Source organism: Spermophilus citellus, assembly GCF_964194105.1.
Source record: "Spermophilus citellus genome assembly, chromosome: X".
NCBI lineage: Eukaryota > Metazoa > Chordata > Mammalia > Rodentia > Sciuridae > Spermophilus > Spermophilus citellus.
In genome coordinates, this window is record NC_138190.1 from 17,409,121 (window position 1) to 17,426,374 (window position 17,254).

Sequence of the window (17,254 nt, forward strand, 5' to 3'; positions counted from 1 at the left end):
AAATATAGGAAAGTTATGAAATAAAGATACTATATCTTACTATTCTTTACATACTGGCTATTCTAGTACTTTTGTAATTGCATGGTTAAATGAAAGTATTAAAGCTGGAAGATTCTTGCCAATCATCTGACCCTTTCAGGTGATAAAGAAGTTAAATTGCAGGCCTAGACAGCCAGATCTTCTGTCAAACTGGGTGGACAAACTTCTTGACTCCTGGTTTAATGCTCTTTTGGAAAGTATTGATCATAGCACAACACTTCATCCAATCTTCTTGATAAATCTAGCTCATACTTGGTTAATATGGACTTTGTCTTAAAGTCTTCTAAATTGTATCTCTATCTATTTGCAGTCCACATAGAAACTGAAAGATTTCCTATGAGCAGAAGTAGCAGAGAAATGATTTAAAATACATAATTTTGAGAATGCATAGTACATATTTTAACTTTTGGAATTATACAATTTGCTTTTCTGCACCTTGATAGTCAAAGAATTCACTGTTATTTAGCACTGAAATACCATAATTTTGGTATTATCTGTCAATTGCTTTACTTAGCAGCTTTATTCCTTCTCCTCCAGAATTTAAATTTCCTTGAAGGTAGAGACTATATTATGTGTTGTAGGTTTTATTTTTAAAGAGATTGCACAGTGTAGAGTATATGTTGGACAATGAAAACATAATTTTTGAAAGACTAATATTAATACAAAAATGTAAAAACTCTTTGAAACAAATTTTCCAAAGGCATATTTTTAAGCATTCATGATTCAATTGCCCCATGGAAAATGTTGTGTGAAATCCAATTATTTTCACATTTAAGCACCTGACTTTTATTTGATGATTCAAATGGACAATTCTGAATGCAATGAGACAGGATTAAAGAGGAATTCAGGTAAATTTTTTCAGTATATTATCTATTTCCTTAGTTTAAAATTTCTACTGGTAAATAATAAAACATATTTATCATAGATAATATGAGTAATGCAAAACTGAAACAAAAAAGAAAATAAAAACCATTAATAAACCCACTATTCATGGTAACTCTAGTTGGTATTGTATTTCATTTTATTATTTTTATGCCTGTTAAACATATTTTTACACAGTAAAAAGGAAAATGCATGTGAATTTTATATACGCATATATATATTGTTTCATCTAACATTATAAATATTATTGTTACTAAATATTCATCAAAATGATTTTAAAATATGAATGATAACTCATAGTATGTCATTTGCACTATCTTGATGTCTTAGGTTATTATGAAGGTTTCATTGGTACACTTTTGTGAATAAAATCTTTGTGCATATATCTCTTACTAATTTCTGACCAGACCTTTAGACAGGATTCTGAGAAGTTGAATTACTAGGACATTGAAGCTTAATTCTATTTACTTTTATAAAAATACTTAAAAAGAAAGTTCAAATGTTCAATCATTACATTCATAGATGAGGAGTCAAACATAAGTATGTCAATGGTTTTCTCTAGTTGACATTGGCAAACCTGACAATTCACTTGGCACATAAAATATTGGGTAGTATTTTTAAATTAATTTTAAAATTATCATTCAATGATATTAATGATAATATACAATGGCTATGGATTAGACAAAGGGGAATGACCAAGGGCAGGGAGATGGGAATAGGAAAGACAGTAGAATGAATCAGATATAACTTTCCTATGTTCCTATATGAATGCACAACCAGTGAACTCCACATCATGTACAACCACAAGAATGGGAAGTTATATTCCATGTATGTATGAAATATCAAAATACATTCTACTGTTATATATATCTAAAAAGAACAAATAAAAATAATAAATATATAATGACTAATTCATTCTCCTTGCGTTATTTTGTTATCAACAAGAGGAAGACTATTGTAAGACTATGTAAAGGTAGTTCAGTCTTCACACTCATTCATTCTTTAAAGATTATGAAGTTAGAGGGCTAGATTGTGGCTATAAAATTGTCTATCCATATGTTTCATACCAATTTCACAAACTTACTATGCTAGCCTTCTTCTCAGAGTCATCTTAATAATTTATCACCATCTATAGTGTTTGCACTACTGAGAAAGTGATTTTACCATAAGAAACTACATATACAGCATACAAACAGGTCAATAACCAGCTTGTTTTGATGTATGTCAGAAGCTTATTTTATCCAGGGACACAGTTTATCTGCCTTCAAAAATCTATTTTCCAGGGAATCCTACAGGCTAAATCATAACATTATTCCAGTTAGGCAAATAAAATGACTTTAGCAACAATCTGCCTGGTTGCATTCAAAGCACATACATGTTTGCAATCATGTTCTCCCTAATATGATACATGTTTCTACCCTGTCTAAGGAAAAGAAATTGTGAGATGCTCTTGTGCCTAATTGCTAGATTTAGAATCTAACATGCAATTATACATAAAGAATCAATAGGTTTTCAGGTTTTAAAATGTCAATATTAAAAAGGTTAATTTCACTTTAAAATGGTACTCAATGATTTTTGTAGTTATAAAAATAACATTTATTGCAGAACTTTTAGAAAGCATCAATAAAAAATTAAATTACCTCTAATCCCATAACCTGGTAATAACCACTCTTAATTATTTTGTGGGATATTTCAACTATTTTCCCCTTGCCTGTGTATGTGCATGTGTATAACTGAGGTTATACTACATATACTCTTTTACAACTGTTTTATGATCATAAATACATCATGAACCATTCTACATGTTATACATATGGACCCTTAATAATTCATAATCATTTTTCAATTGACTACATAATATTACATCATAACTTATTTAACCAATACTATATTTTTAGAATTAGGTTGTTCTCTTTGTTCTACCATTATAAATAATACTGCAGCTATCATTTGGCATATCCTTGTTTCTTTGAAATAAATTTCTCAGCAGATTGTGGTGAGGCTCACCTGTAGTCCCAGCTACTTGGGAGTCTGAGGCAAAATGATCATAAGTTTGATGTCAGCCTCAGCAACTAAGCAAAACCCTGTCTCAAATTTTTTAAAAATAATTATAATAATAAAGGGCCAGGGCTGTAGCTCAATGGTAAAGGGACCCTGGGTTCAATTCCTAGTCCTGCAAAACAAAACAAAAGTAAAATAAAATAAACCTCCAGAAATAAAATTACTAGGTTAAAAGAGTATAATTTGTTTAGAGGATGTTGATACATATTTCTATATTGTCATTTAAATATATATTTGAAAAAATATGGATATATATATGAAATTGAAGCTTAAATCTATTTACTTTATAAAAATACTTAGAAAGAAAGTTCAAATGTTCAATCATTACATTCACAGATGAATGGATTGCCACTCAAATTGTGTGTAATGGCCAGCTACAGCAGATAGGTATCATCACCCTTCCTATACCTCTGGCTTATACCAGAGACAGTTTCCATGCCAAGTTTCTTGCATCTCTCTGCCTGGTGTTGCTTTTGCCTTAGAATCCTGCTCAATCCACCGGTGGGGCAGTCAGAAAATGTGTAGAGGGTAATGCCCAAGAATCACTCTTAGCAATTAAGGGGTAGGAGTTTGTATATGAATACACTATATTTTTTGCCTTTGTGTGGGACAACTCTGAGTTGTATTCTACTCAGTCACACTCAGTCACTTGATGGGCCCTGGTAAGATTGAACCTCAGTTGCCCATAGCAAACTACTCATTTGTGTTCTTTATATTTGTTTATTTCCCTTTCTCCTCTCACTTTCTCATTCCTTCATAGTGCTTCCTGGGAACACTTCTCAAATAAAATGCTTCTATCCAAATTCCTGTCTTAAGAATCTGCTTTTGAGGAAATCCAAGGAGAAAACCTCCCATATTCTCTTACTTTTACTTTCAGGATTATTTTGAGACTGGAGAAAGATTAAGGTAGAATTGATAACCTGTACAGTATAGGTAAAAACATATGTAAAATTATAGAGAACTATGTAGTGATGGGAAAGGACTAGTTCCTTAAGTCAATAAATAGGATGATTAAAATAATTTTAATTAGCCAGAAAGAGAAAACAATTGCCCTTTACTCAAAGCAAAAATTAAATTGAAAATTTTAATCATAATTCTTTAGTCTTTAAAAAAAACTAACAACTTTAATATTCACACAATACTTTAATGCCCTTTCCTTGCTTAGAAGACTGGTTAAGAAAGTCCAATTCAAAGGAAGTGTCTTGATTATATTCAGTAAACCTACTTCTTTAGCCTGTAATTCCTAGATGACTAATACACTATGAATTGAAAAGGAGAAGATTTAAAGGAAGAAAAGTGGTAATGACTGAAAGATACTCCAGGGCCAAATAGATTTATATGATTAGATAGAAATAGGTGGCAATGTTTCTTGTTTGAGAGGAAAGAATATGCATACAGAGTATCATATTGTAATCATCAGTGCTGTCCAAAAGAACTTTCTGTGATGATGGAAATGTTCTATATCTAAACTGCCCAGTGCACTAATCACTTGTCATGTGTTACCACCAAGCGTTTGAAATGTGGCTAGTGTGACTAGTACAACTAATGAATTAACATTTTAATTTTAATGAATTTAAATTTTTTTATTTATTTTTTAGTTTTCAGCAGACACAACATCTTTGTATTGGTGCTGAGGATCAAACCCGGGTCACACACATGCCAGGCGAGCGCGCTACTGCTTGAGCCACATCCCCAGCCCCATGAATTTAAATTTAAATAGCCACATTTGGCTAGCAATTACCCTCTTGGACAGTGAAAACTCAGACTCTACACTGACTTCATTTCATAAACTACATTCCAAAAGTTAAATTTGGCTTATAAACTTGATTATACTCAAGTACTGCAAAGAAGAAAATTTTGTCTTTTTTGTAAATGTACTGTTACAAAGGACTACTTTAATTTCTTTTTTAATTGGTGCATTATAATTTTACATAATAGTAGGATTCATTATGCCATATTAATATATGCATATAACATAATTTGATCACTCTCATGCCCTATGACGTTTCTTTCCTTATCCTCCCTCCCTCCTTTTGCTCACTGTATTCTATTGATCTTCTTTCTATTATTATTCTAATTAGCACATTATCATTATACACCCCCCACACACAAATACACACACACACACACACAATCCATTGTGGTATATTCCCACCTTGGCATAGCATAATCTGGTAAATTTCATTCCCTAGTGTTTCCCCATGTCCTCCCCTCCTCCCTCCCTCTGGATCCCCTTCTTTTTTTAATTGGTCCTATTTTTAATTTCTTTTATTCTCCTCTTTATTTCTAGCTTGTACATATGTACAAAAAATTCAACCCTTGACTTTATCTCTGGTTTATTTCATTTGGTATGATGCATATGGGGGAGTAAAATGGGAAGTCAATCAAATAAAAGCATTAATAATAATATCAACTATTCACATGGTACTTTGTTTTAGTCACTCTTCTAAGCAATTTGGTATATTTTAATTAGTTTAAACCTTATCACAAACGTATAAAATACATGCCATTATTATTTCCATGTTAAAGTTGAGAAAACTAGGGCATGAAGAGGCTAAGTGATTTGCCCACAGAGCTAGAAACTTGTAGGGCTGGGAATTAAACCAGAATATGTGTTTTCGATCACTAGATCACACTGACTCTTGGAATTTTAATGTTATTAGAGAGGCTTATTGCCAGTCATTCAGCATACACTAATAAAAATTCAATGTTAAATCATGAGCCTTCTCACAAGAAAGAAAGTCTTCCTGAGTCTTTTCTGACAAATAAAAATCTGGGAAACACTGGGTACCTTGGTAATCTAAATAGACCAGTTCTACCTAAAAATACTCTCCAGCAATAAATGTGAAAGAAATCTGTCTTTCTGATCCGAAGTGATGTGTTCCTGGATGAATGGTATCTATTTTTATTACTCTGGCTTGGAAAAAAAGGGGGGATAACTTAGATATGAAGTTCTCTCTCTGATGTCTGTTCTGTTCCTCTATCACACACTTTAAAAAAAAACTTTCACTGAATGAATGCAGAATTAGCAATGTAAATCCATAAAGAGATTCACAAGTAGGAAATTTTTATATTTCTTGGTGGGGATGAAAGGATGGTAAGGTGGTAAGAAAGCATATTCCAATTTAAAAGAAAATACAGTGTTAAAAGAGGAATGAGAGCTGAGAAGAATTGAAATGCATTTGTAAACTCTGGACATCTCACTGTTGAAGATATTGTGGATTTAAATATTGAACCCTGGGAATATTGTATTCAACCAGGTCAAGAGGGAAGAAAATTTTTTCTCAAAAGTGTTATGGACTTGTTAGATAGTAAGATTGCCTGAGTATTTCTGACTATATTTTTTAATTGGAGAAAGGGATATATGGTGATAAGACACAGAATGTTTTTATTTCAAAATATTAATTTTGTTGGAATTTCTCATATTTTGGAAACATTGAAAATATTCATAGTATGCTATTATAAAGTTTTAAGGAGTCACTGAGATTAACAGTAACAAGAGAAGATGTAAATCATGCCTAGAGTTTGATATCTAGAACAATTTTTCCAAAAATTATGTTGGAATATAACAAAAGACTTGCTTCCAAAGTTGAGCATTTGCTAGTTATGGAAAGAACAATCATAGAACCACTGAGATCCTAGATTTTTCTGTAGGGTCTCAGGACTTGAGCTTACCAACCCATACCAAATTCATTACTGAAAAAAATATGGCTAACAAAGTTAGACTTTTTTGATTATTAAAGATGCATAACAAGCAGATGTGATAAGGAAAGAAAGAGAGCATAATAATACAGGTGAACATTACACTGTGAGTTGTGGTGTGGTTAGGTAGATTTGATACTGGAGATGGAGGTCGAGGCCACAGCACAGACATTTTTGAAGTATCTATTAAAAAGTTTAAATTTTAACCCAGAAAATGAAGGTAACATATCAGAGTTTAAAGAAGATTCAATTTATTCAGACTTGCAATTTAGAATATAATTCTAGAAGAATTGTGGATAATAAATTTTGAGAGCTTGCAGATATGATTTGGTTAAATCAATTTAATAAGTTTTGAAAATTGAATAGAATGTTTGGCTATTAAACTACTAAAATTGAAAGTCACTATCTAAAATTAACACATTCAGGACCAGAAAATACACTTGAACATAATTTCTAAATAACACTTACCAACCAACTAGTTTTTGAAATCAACAATCAATTCTCAATCAATTTAATATGCAGAATTTTGGTATAATGCAATTGATAAATTAGATAACAGATTTCTTTAGGGAGAAGACACATTTTAATACAGATTACTTGTGTTCAATGCAACTACTATGAAAGCAAATATGCTACCCAAGGATATAAGTCACTGAGAACTCCCAGAATTAAAAGGACTTGCTATTTACTCCTAGCATCTTCATTTAGGGTTTCATAAGCAATTTGTGTGTAAAGCTACCAGCTTCCATTAAGAGGTACTAAGAAGGTGAACTTATAAAAGAGTTAATAGAAGATAACTCTGCATTAGATAAAGATTTTGGTAAAACATTTCTAGGAACAGTGTATGGCTGATCAAAATGGATTCCAAAAGAAAAATCTTCAAAAGAAATTTGACAATATTCAGAGATAAGCTAATGTATCTTAATATATGTCAGTGAGAAGTAGGACAAATGGAAAAGGACCTTGACTATTCACAGGAGGTAGTCAGAAGAGGATATTTGGTGCAAAAAGTGAGAAATAAATAGGAGGGGAAGACTTTTTTAAAAATATATTATTCAACTTGAGGCTTCTTTATTTTTGTCAAATCGAGGGCAGGCCATAACCCTTCCTACCTACTACAGTTCAGATGAGAACATGTAAAGCATTCAAACAGTGAACAAGAGGAAGAAAGGAAATAGAGGAAAGAACCCTTCCTGGGGTAACAAACAATAGATGTCTGTCAAGGACACAATGGAAGAAAGATGTGTGGATTAGAAAATACAGAGGCACATAGCTGGAGCTATAGAAAATCAGTTGAATATATGTATTAAAGTGTAAGCTTTAAGGAAAACTGAATTTGAATATTGAGTACTTTTGCAGCTAGTACTAAAACCTGATAAAAGAAGTGGTAAATGATGCAGAATAGTGTGGACACAAGAATTTTAAAAAAGAAAAAAAAATAAGAAGAGAATTTGTGGTAGCAACAGATTGGAGACTTTTGTCTTCAACTTTTTAACTCAGGATTTCTATGAGAGCTTATGGGAAGAATTTAAAGGGAACATCAGAACCAAGACATATGCTACCTGAAGTTTGTAATACATTTTAATAAAATCCTATGATTATTATATCCACATACATGCATACTATTTAAATATGCATACTACTTAAGTTTCATGGATTGTCTCATCCATAGTATAGACATGGCCATATTATTTATTCATTTATTTATTTAAATTGATTAAAATAAATGACAGTGGAATGCATTACAATTCTTATTACACATATATACCACGATTTTTCATATCTCAGTTTGTATATAAAGTATGTTGACACCCAATTCGTGTCTTCCTACATGTACTTTGGATAATGATGTCCATCACATTCCACCATCCTTGCTAATCCCCTGCACCCTCCCTTTCCCTCCCATCCCTTTTCCCTATCTAGAATTCATCTATTGACATTGTCATTTTAAACAAATTGTTTTTTTCTTTACCCTATCCTTTGTTAAAGGAATATGATTAGTAATGTTAGTGGTAGATATTCAAACCAAAATGCATCCATTGATCATTGCCTTCAAGATTCTATTGGCCACAGAGGACATTTAAGTTGGGCCTTGTATGAACCTTTAGTTTATTGATGTTTCTGAAGTTCCTGTCACAATATTTTATTCTTGATTTAAATAAAATTAATTACTTTGAGTCTTCTTAAAATAAAGGATATGCAGGCATTCAAGACCTAGAAATCATATAAACCTAATTGAATGTCTGATATGAACTAGGTGCCATATGCTTTTCAGCCTGAAATATATGTTCTTCTACTCATCGTGAAACATTACAAGGGTCAAGACCCTTGAAAAATTGTTCATCATGAATTCTTCATTAGGCATGTAGGATCTTCTTGTGGAAGAGTAATGCAAGATGGTGGCATGACTGCTAAAGGTAATAATGATATTTTAAATAGTATCAATAAATTTGGCCTGTTAAAAATATGGAAGGCATCATCCTATTATACATTTACCTATTCTATTTCTAAATTTAAATAACACACTTTAACTAGGGAAATGACTAGTTTTATGGAGAAAATGCTAAGAGGATGTCAACGATACTTTACTAATTTTCATATATGGAAAACTTAGAGGAACTCATGACTTGACTCCTTGTCCTAGAAAATGTGACTTGATTTTTCCAAATTTGATTAAGTAACATCTGTTCACCAAATGCAAAAGCCTAAGGTTCAATTGGGATCTCTTTCTTCCTTTACTTCTGTGTTAAATATCAATAATAAAATCAGCTATAATATTAATCCTAATCCAATTATTGGTAACAGTAGCTAAAATTCACCCAGAATTTGTTCTGTCAGACTCAGTACTTATGATTCTTATATCATTTTTGTTTGTCTTCATAACAATTATACCTTCTGTCTTTCACTTGATAAATCTGATTCTTAGATCTACTAACATAGTTGCACATAGGCATAAGTGGTAGAATTAGGATTTAAACCAAGTTTGTCAGATTTCACAACCTGAACTAGGTCCTGTCATGAGAACATCTAAAAATATCTTAACTCTGTCTACTTCTGTCATTCCACAAATCTTATTAAAACCATCATCACATCTTACCTAGACTACTCCAGAAGTCTCCTAATTAAAGTTAAGTGTTTATATGTATCAACAATTCCTGACTACAGTTCATGAAGTGAGTATTGTATCATTCAAAAGTGAATAAATTTACAAGGAGATGTTATGCAAGATGCCTAAAGCAATTCAACTAATAAATAAAGTTCAAATCTGTCATACAATACTCAGTGCCTTAAATTCACTTTGGAGAGGATTTTGACTGGATAAGCAGAGTGAAAGATCATTACACCAGCAACAATAATAACAACAACAACAAACAGTGATTAGCTCCAGGCAAAAAAGAAAAGAAACATGACTTAAAACATTGAACTTCAAAAACTAATAACCAAGGGGAAAAGGCAGAATCTGTCAGCAAATTACTGAAAGTTTACTGAACACTGACCTACCTCTGAGCCAGACTAATGAATTGGAAAATTTATAGGAATACTCACAAATACCCATGAGCAAGGAGAGACATAAACAGTCAATGTGGTTATCTTGTACCTCATCTGACTCAGGATGAAAGATGTGAAATTTGGAAGTATTTAAAAAAATAAAAAACTCAAGAGAAATGAAGGTTCCAGGATACACAAAATTATGGGTATGACTTGAAGCCAGACCTAATGCCTCCATAGAGATAGGACCCAACACTAGAAAGAACTGACCCTGATTTAAGAAGTTTAAGGAACTCTTAAGAAAGAGAAACAGACCACACATTCTAATAAAGACTGCAGGGAACTTCACTGGAATTTTCCTGTCTTCCCAGATACCTACCATCTGCAGTATCTAGATCCCAATCTAATGCTCAGATGTTGTGAAAAGAGTCAGGAGTTAGAGAAAAAAAGAAGTTTGGACCACATGCCTAAATATGAGCAAGAGTAACTTAAAAAGACAAAAATCCACCAAATATGTAAACATATTACAATAATAACAAGGAAAAGAACATATATAGATAGATAAAATCCATTCAGGAAGAAAACATAACACAATAAGCAGAGAGAAAATCCCCACAAACATTTTTACATTTCAAACAGCTTAATAAAAACTTAGTTGTATGAAAGAAAAAAATAAAAATTAAAGCCATGAGAAGAGAAGTAGTATTATAAAAATTGAGATGGCAGGTCCAAGGAAATGAGTTAAAAAGCGAAAGTAACAACATTTCATTTAACATAGAAATTAGAAATTAAAAAAAAACATGAGACAGTGATGAATCAAAGTTGAATTACTAACATCAAGACAGGTACATTCAGATAATCAAGGTGAGAATTATGAATAAAAGATTAAATAACATAAGTAAGGAGGAAATTTTAAATATAGAGAAAATGTAGGAATTTTAAACATGAATTGTAAAACTAGGAAGAAAGCAAGATGACTTTCCATAGGTGAATGAATAAATAAACTGTGGCAATCCAAGTAATGGAATAGTATTCAACACTAAAAAGAATTGAGTAATCAAGCCATAAAACAAACAAAAAAAACAAAAAACATGGAAAACCTTAAACTACATATTGCTAAGTGAAAGAAGCCAATTGAGAAAGGCTACATACTGTATGATTCCAATTACACAATATTATAGAGAAAGCAAAACTATAGCGTCAGTAAAAATATAGATGGTCTCCAGAGATTAGGGGAAATGGAATGATGACTACGTGAAACCCAGTATTTTTTAGGGCAGTGAAATTATTCTGCATGATACTATATGTCCTTATACACTTGTCAAAACTTGTATAATATATAATGCCAAGAAAGAACATTAAGGTAAACGATAGATTTTGGATGCTAATGATGTATCAATGTGGCTCATCAATTGTAAAGCACATCTCTGGTGAAGAATGCTGTTAGTGGGGAAGGGTTATCAACTCTCTGTACTCTGTTCAATTTTGGTGTGAACTTAAAATTGATCTGAAAAATTAAGTCTGTTAAAATGGGTTAAACTCAACAAATACAGTAGATATGATTAACTAGTTTTTAAGAATATTTATTTGAATTGCAGATACAACCTATTGAAGGTACAAGAAATGTTCTAGGAAAATATCAAATGACCTTATTCTGATAAAGTTATTAACCTTCAATTGTAAAGAATTCTTAAAGTATTCAACAAAAGAAAGTTATGTCTAAGGAAGAGTAAACTATTATCAGACTTCTCCATAATTATCTTTAATGTCAAAAGACAATAGATCAAGAGTCAAATATTTTCAGTGAAATAAAATATTGCCCAATAATATTATAGTAAGTCAACAGTTTTACAAATATAAAGGCCACAAGCATAAATTCTCAACTAAGAAAGTTTGGGAAGTCATTATTTTTAGTCCTTCTTGAAAAAACTGGCAACAACAAAACCCAGACAATTAATAGTGCAATGAAACTCATATATATACATACATATATATATATATATATATATATATATATAATGTGTGTGTATATATATATACACACAATGTGTATATATGTGTATATGATATGAAAATTAAAATAATAATAGTATTACAAGAGAAATCAGTAAGAGTAAAGCAAGTGAATCAGGGGGAGATGGGAGGGGTGGGGAAGGGAAAGGGGAATGAGATTGATCAAATTATGTGAATGTATAAATATGGCATAATGAATGCAACTATTATGTATAATTATCATGCACCAATTAAAAAAAGAGGTTAATCAGAACAAATGGTTAAAGTTCAAGTAATGAGCATTAAATTCATGTTAATATAGCATAATTCTAAGCAGATGCCAAAATGTATGTTATAGAACAAGTTCTAACAATCTAAAACATCAAAATATAAGCTAAAAACAAATCAGAAAGTAGGGTTGGAATATGAGGAAATGTGAAAGAAAATTATCTCTTTTTGCATATTATGAATTCAACTAACCCTGTCTAAAATTTACTAATACAATTAAATTTAAAAATCATAGTTCCAAACTCTTAATAACATTCAAAATTCATTTTAATTGGGAAGGGGCTTCAATGAGTTCATATATCTACTTAAAAAATTCAAAATGTTAAACACTTCATTCCAAACAAATAACTACAGTAATATTCCCTCTTTACTTATTTAGTCCTATGTCATTAATTCTTCTGTTGATCAGTGATCTTCTTTTAGATTGAAAATATTTCTGAAATTCCTAAGTCTATAGTAGAGACCGACAACATTAGCACCTCGCAAATTTTAACTAACATCTCTTTCCTGAAGTATCAATAGTTAAGTCATTCCTACAAGACTCTGATTCTGCATTTTTGTTCTTTAGAATATATTTATTGAGTCCCTTCCATTCTTTTTAAATTTATTTTTTCATTTGTTCTAACTGATTATACATGATAGTAGAATGCATTTTGATATATCATACATAAATGGAATATAACTTCTCATTCTTCTGGTTGTACATGATGTAGAATCACACCATTTGTGTAACCATAAATGTACATAGGTAATAATATCCGATTCATTCTGTGATCCTTCCTACTTCCATACCCTCTCCCCTTCCTTCCTTCACTCTTCCTAATCCAAAATACCTCTATTCTTCCCTAGCTCCAACCCTTATTGTGAATTAGCATTTGCATATAAGAGAAGATATTCAGCCTTTGGGTTTGGGGGATTGACTTAATGTGTTTAGCATGATATTCTCCATGTACTTGCAAATACCATAATTTCATTCTTCTTTAAGGCTGAGTAATATTCCATTGTTTATATATACTATATTTTCCTTATCCATTCATCTGTTGAATGAATAAAAACTACAGAAATCTAAAGAAAGGAACTGAAGAAGACATCAGAAGATGGGAAGATCTCCCAGGCTCCTGGATGGAACAATTAATATTGTCAAAATAGCCATACATACTGGCGCTGGGGTTGTGGCTCAGTGGTAGAGCACTTGCCTAGCACATGAGAAGTGCTGGGTTCAATCCTTAGCATCACATAAAAGTAAATAAATAAAATAAAGTTATTGTTTCCAACTACAACTAATGTGTGTGTGTGTGTGTGTGTTTCCATACTACCAAGAGTGTTATATGGATTTAATGCAATTCCTATTAAAATCCCAATGACATTCTTCATAGAATGAGAAAAAAAACAATCATGAAATTCATTTGGAAAAATAAGAGACCCAGAATAGCCAAAGCAATCCGTAGCAAGAAGAGTGAAGGAGACATCACAATACCAGATCTTAAACTATACAACAGAGCCATAGTATCAAAAATGGCATGGTACTGGCACCAAAACAGGCATGAAGACAAATGGTACAGAACAGAAGACACAAAGACAAACCCACATAAATACAGTTATCTCATATTAGACAAAGGTGCTAAAAAACATTCACTGGAGAAAAGATAGCCTATTCAACAAATGATGCTGCGAAAACTGGAAATCCATATGGATCAAAATGAAATTAAACCTCTATTTCTCAACCTGTACAAAACTCAACTCAATGTGGATCAAAGACTTAGGCACTAGAACAGAGACCCTGCACCTAATAGAAGAAAAAATAGGCCCAAATCTTCACCACATTGTCTTAGGACCTAACTTCCTTAACAAGACTCCTAAAGCATAAGAAGTAAAATCAAGAATCAATAAATGGGAGGGTATAAAACTAAAAATCTTCTCAGAAAAGAAAACAATCAAAAACAATAAAAAGAGAGCCTACAGAATAGGAGAAAATCTTTGCCACATGCACCAAAGTTAGAACATTAAAGTCCAGGATCTATAAAGAACTCAAAAAACTCACCCCCCCCCAAAAAAAAAAACATATCCCAAACAATAAATGGGCTAAGGAACTGAACAGACATTTCACAGAAGAAGAAATACAATTGATCAATAAATATATTTTAAAATGTTCATCATCTTTAGCAATTAGAGATGCAAATCAAAACTACTCTTCAGATTTCATCTCTAGTTAGAATGGCAATTATCAAGAATTCAAACAACAATAAATGTTGGCAAGGACATGGGGGAAAATGTAGATTCATACATTGCTGGTGGGAATGCAAATTGGTGCAACCACTCTGGAAACCAGTATAGAGATTCCTTAGAAAATTTGGAATGGAACCAACATTTTCCCCTACTATCCCACTCCTTGGTTTATACCTAAAGGACATAACAATCAGCATGCTACAGACACATCATATGTTTATAGCAACTCAACTGACAATGACTAAACTATGAAACCACACTAGATGCCCTTCTGAGGCTGCTTTCTTTACAATTTTTAACCTGTAGCTTGTAACAGAGCCTTCATGCAAGCATCTAGTAGAAAGATAAAACTACTTTATAATAATACATCATAATGACTGTGGTTAACTTATCACATTAACCAATAGTCCATGGATGTAGGGAAATTTTTCTATTGCTATGCAGTAAATAACTATTTCCTAAGAGTTTGATCAATGATTCCCTTTAAGGTAATATGCTGTGAACTATGAAGCACTAACAATTCCTTAGGGCCTCACTATAAAGGCTACAACTTCTAATATATGTGTATTAATAAAAATTTGTCCATGTAAATCTTACCTTGAGAAAGCTGAGCATCTCCTCTGATTTGTCAATTCCTTCTACAAAACTTTTATAGTAATGGTAAACTTATAAGAAATACAAAGCTATAAAAAAAAACCTAATTATTTTTTGCATCCCTTTTTGATAAAGTGAAATAGCAAATCTTTGTGCTTTTCCAAAGGCTTGCTAGGAAATTTCAAACATAGTTTAAGGTGTTAAATATAATCTAATTATTTATTTATTTTTTTATGTTGGATTTGATCTTGAAAAGGCAAAATTGAATGAGATTTTATGTGTGATTTGGTCAATTTATTATAAAAATTGAATCATAAATGCCTGAGAAATAATGTCTATTAGTGAAAAAAGCAAAATAAAATTAAATTAGAAAACATGAAGAGCATGAGAAGAAGATTACCACGAAACAAGGAAAAGAGGAGGGAGGGAAAGGGAGGGAGAAGGGGAAATGCATGGAAGATGGAAGGAGACCCTCATGGGTTCACAAAATACATATACGATGGTGTGAGGGGGAAGGGAAGGGAAAAAAAAGAGAGAGAGAGATAAGTGTCACAGTAGTATGGGTAGACAATAGGGATGGGAGAGGAGGGGAGGGGAGGGAGGATAGGGAGGGCAGCAGAATACAACTGACACTAGGATTGCTGTATGTATACACATGGATGTATAACCAATGTGATCCTGCAATCTGTACACGTGGAAAAATGAGAATTCATACCCTATTTGAATCAAATGTATGATATGTCAAGATCATTGTATTGTCTTGAGCAACTAATAAAAAATTTAAAAAAAAAAGGAAAACATGATTATAAAGAAACATAGCTCTTTCACAGTGAGAGACTTTGTTTAAACTATCTTAACCATTTCCATTGTCAAAAACCATTCCTCTACCTTAAATGTTCTTAAAAATTTACCTGGGAAAGCTAGGTATCTTTGATAGGAAAAAAATCTATCAATTATTCATTCTTTCTTTCCTTCCTTCTTTTCTCCCGCCTATGCTCCCACCTCTCTTTCTCTTTCCCTCTTCTTCTTTCTCTCTCCTTCTCCCTCTCCTTCCTTCCTTCCATCATTCCTTGTAGTGGCAACTTTAGGCCAAAAATAATAATTAAGAATATAACCAAGTCAAAAACACAGAATATTATTCTGATAAGATATTGGAAACTGCTTTCTGAGCAGATTTCAAGGAAAGAAAAGAGAAATTTCTTATCACCCTTTGTTATAAGCTTTAAGACATATTTATTATTTTTAAAGAGAGAAAACCAAATCCTGGTTTTTAATAACATGATATGAGCTATTAAACAATTCAAAGTGAGCCCACTTTGTCAAAATTTAAATGTACGTTTTTGTACTTTTTCAAATTCAATATTTGTAGTTTTATGAACAAAGAAAAATAAAAATTTATTTTACAACCTTTCCCAAATTTCCCTACATATTCTATCACTGAGGATACATTAAAACTATTCTTTTTTCCTCTTAAGAAAGTAAAACTCATTTTGTTCACAAATCCAAATAAACAGTTGAGTTTCTTGGTCAGCTTTGTTCCTTGTATAGTTTGAATGGTATATAAACAAAATAATTAACATTTTTACACAAAAAATATAAAAGGGGACAGATATTTGAGAACTTTCATATGTAAGCATTTTAGCAAACTTGAAAAACTCATAAATACAAATAACACAACTTGCCCTAGCTACTCACATACCTTTTATAACCAGTCAAAAATGGCAAAGATGAATGTGTTAATTAACATGACTCAGAGATAAAACTAGTCTATAGCCTATTAGAATGAAACATCTAAATAAAATTATATAACCTTAGTAATCAATATTTCAATATTTGATCATTCTTATAAATTATCCTGGTATTTAATGAAGATCCATAAATTAACCAAATTTAAGATTAGTCCAATATTTTAAATTAACTTAGGATATTTAAAATTATGACTAAGCTTCTAAATTATAAAACATAATTACTGTTAATATAA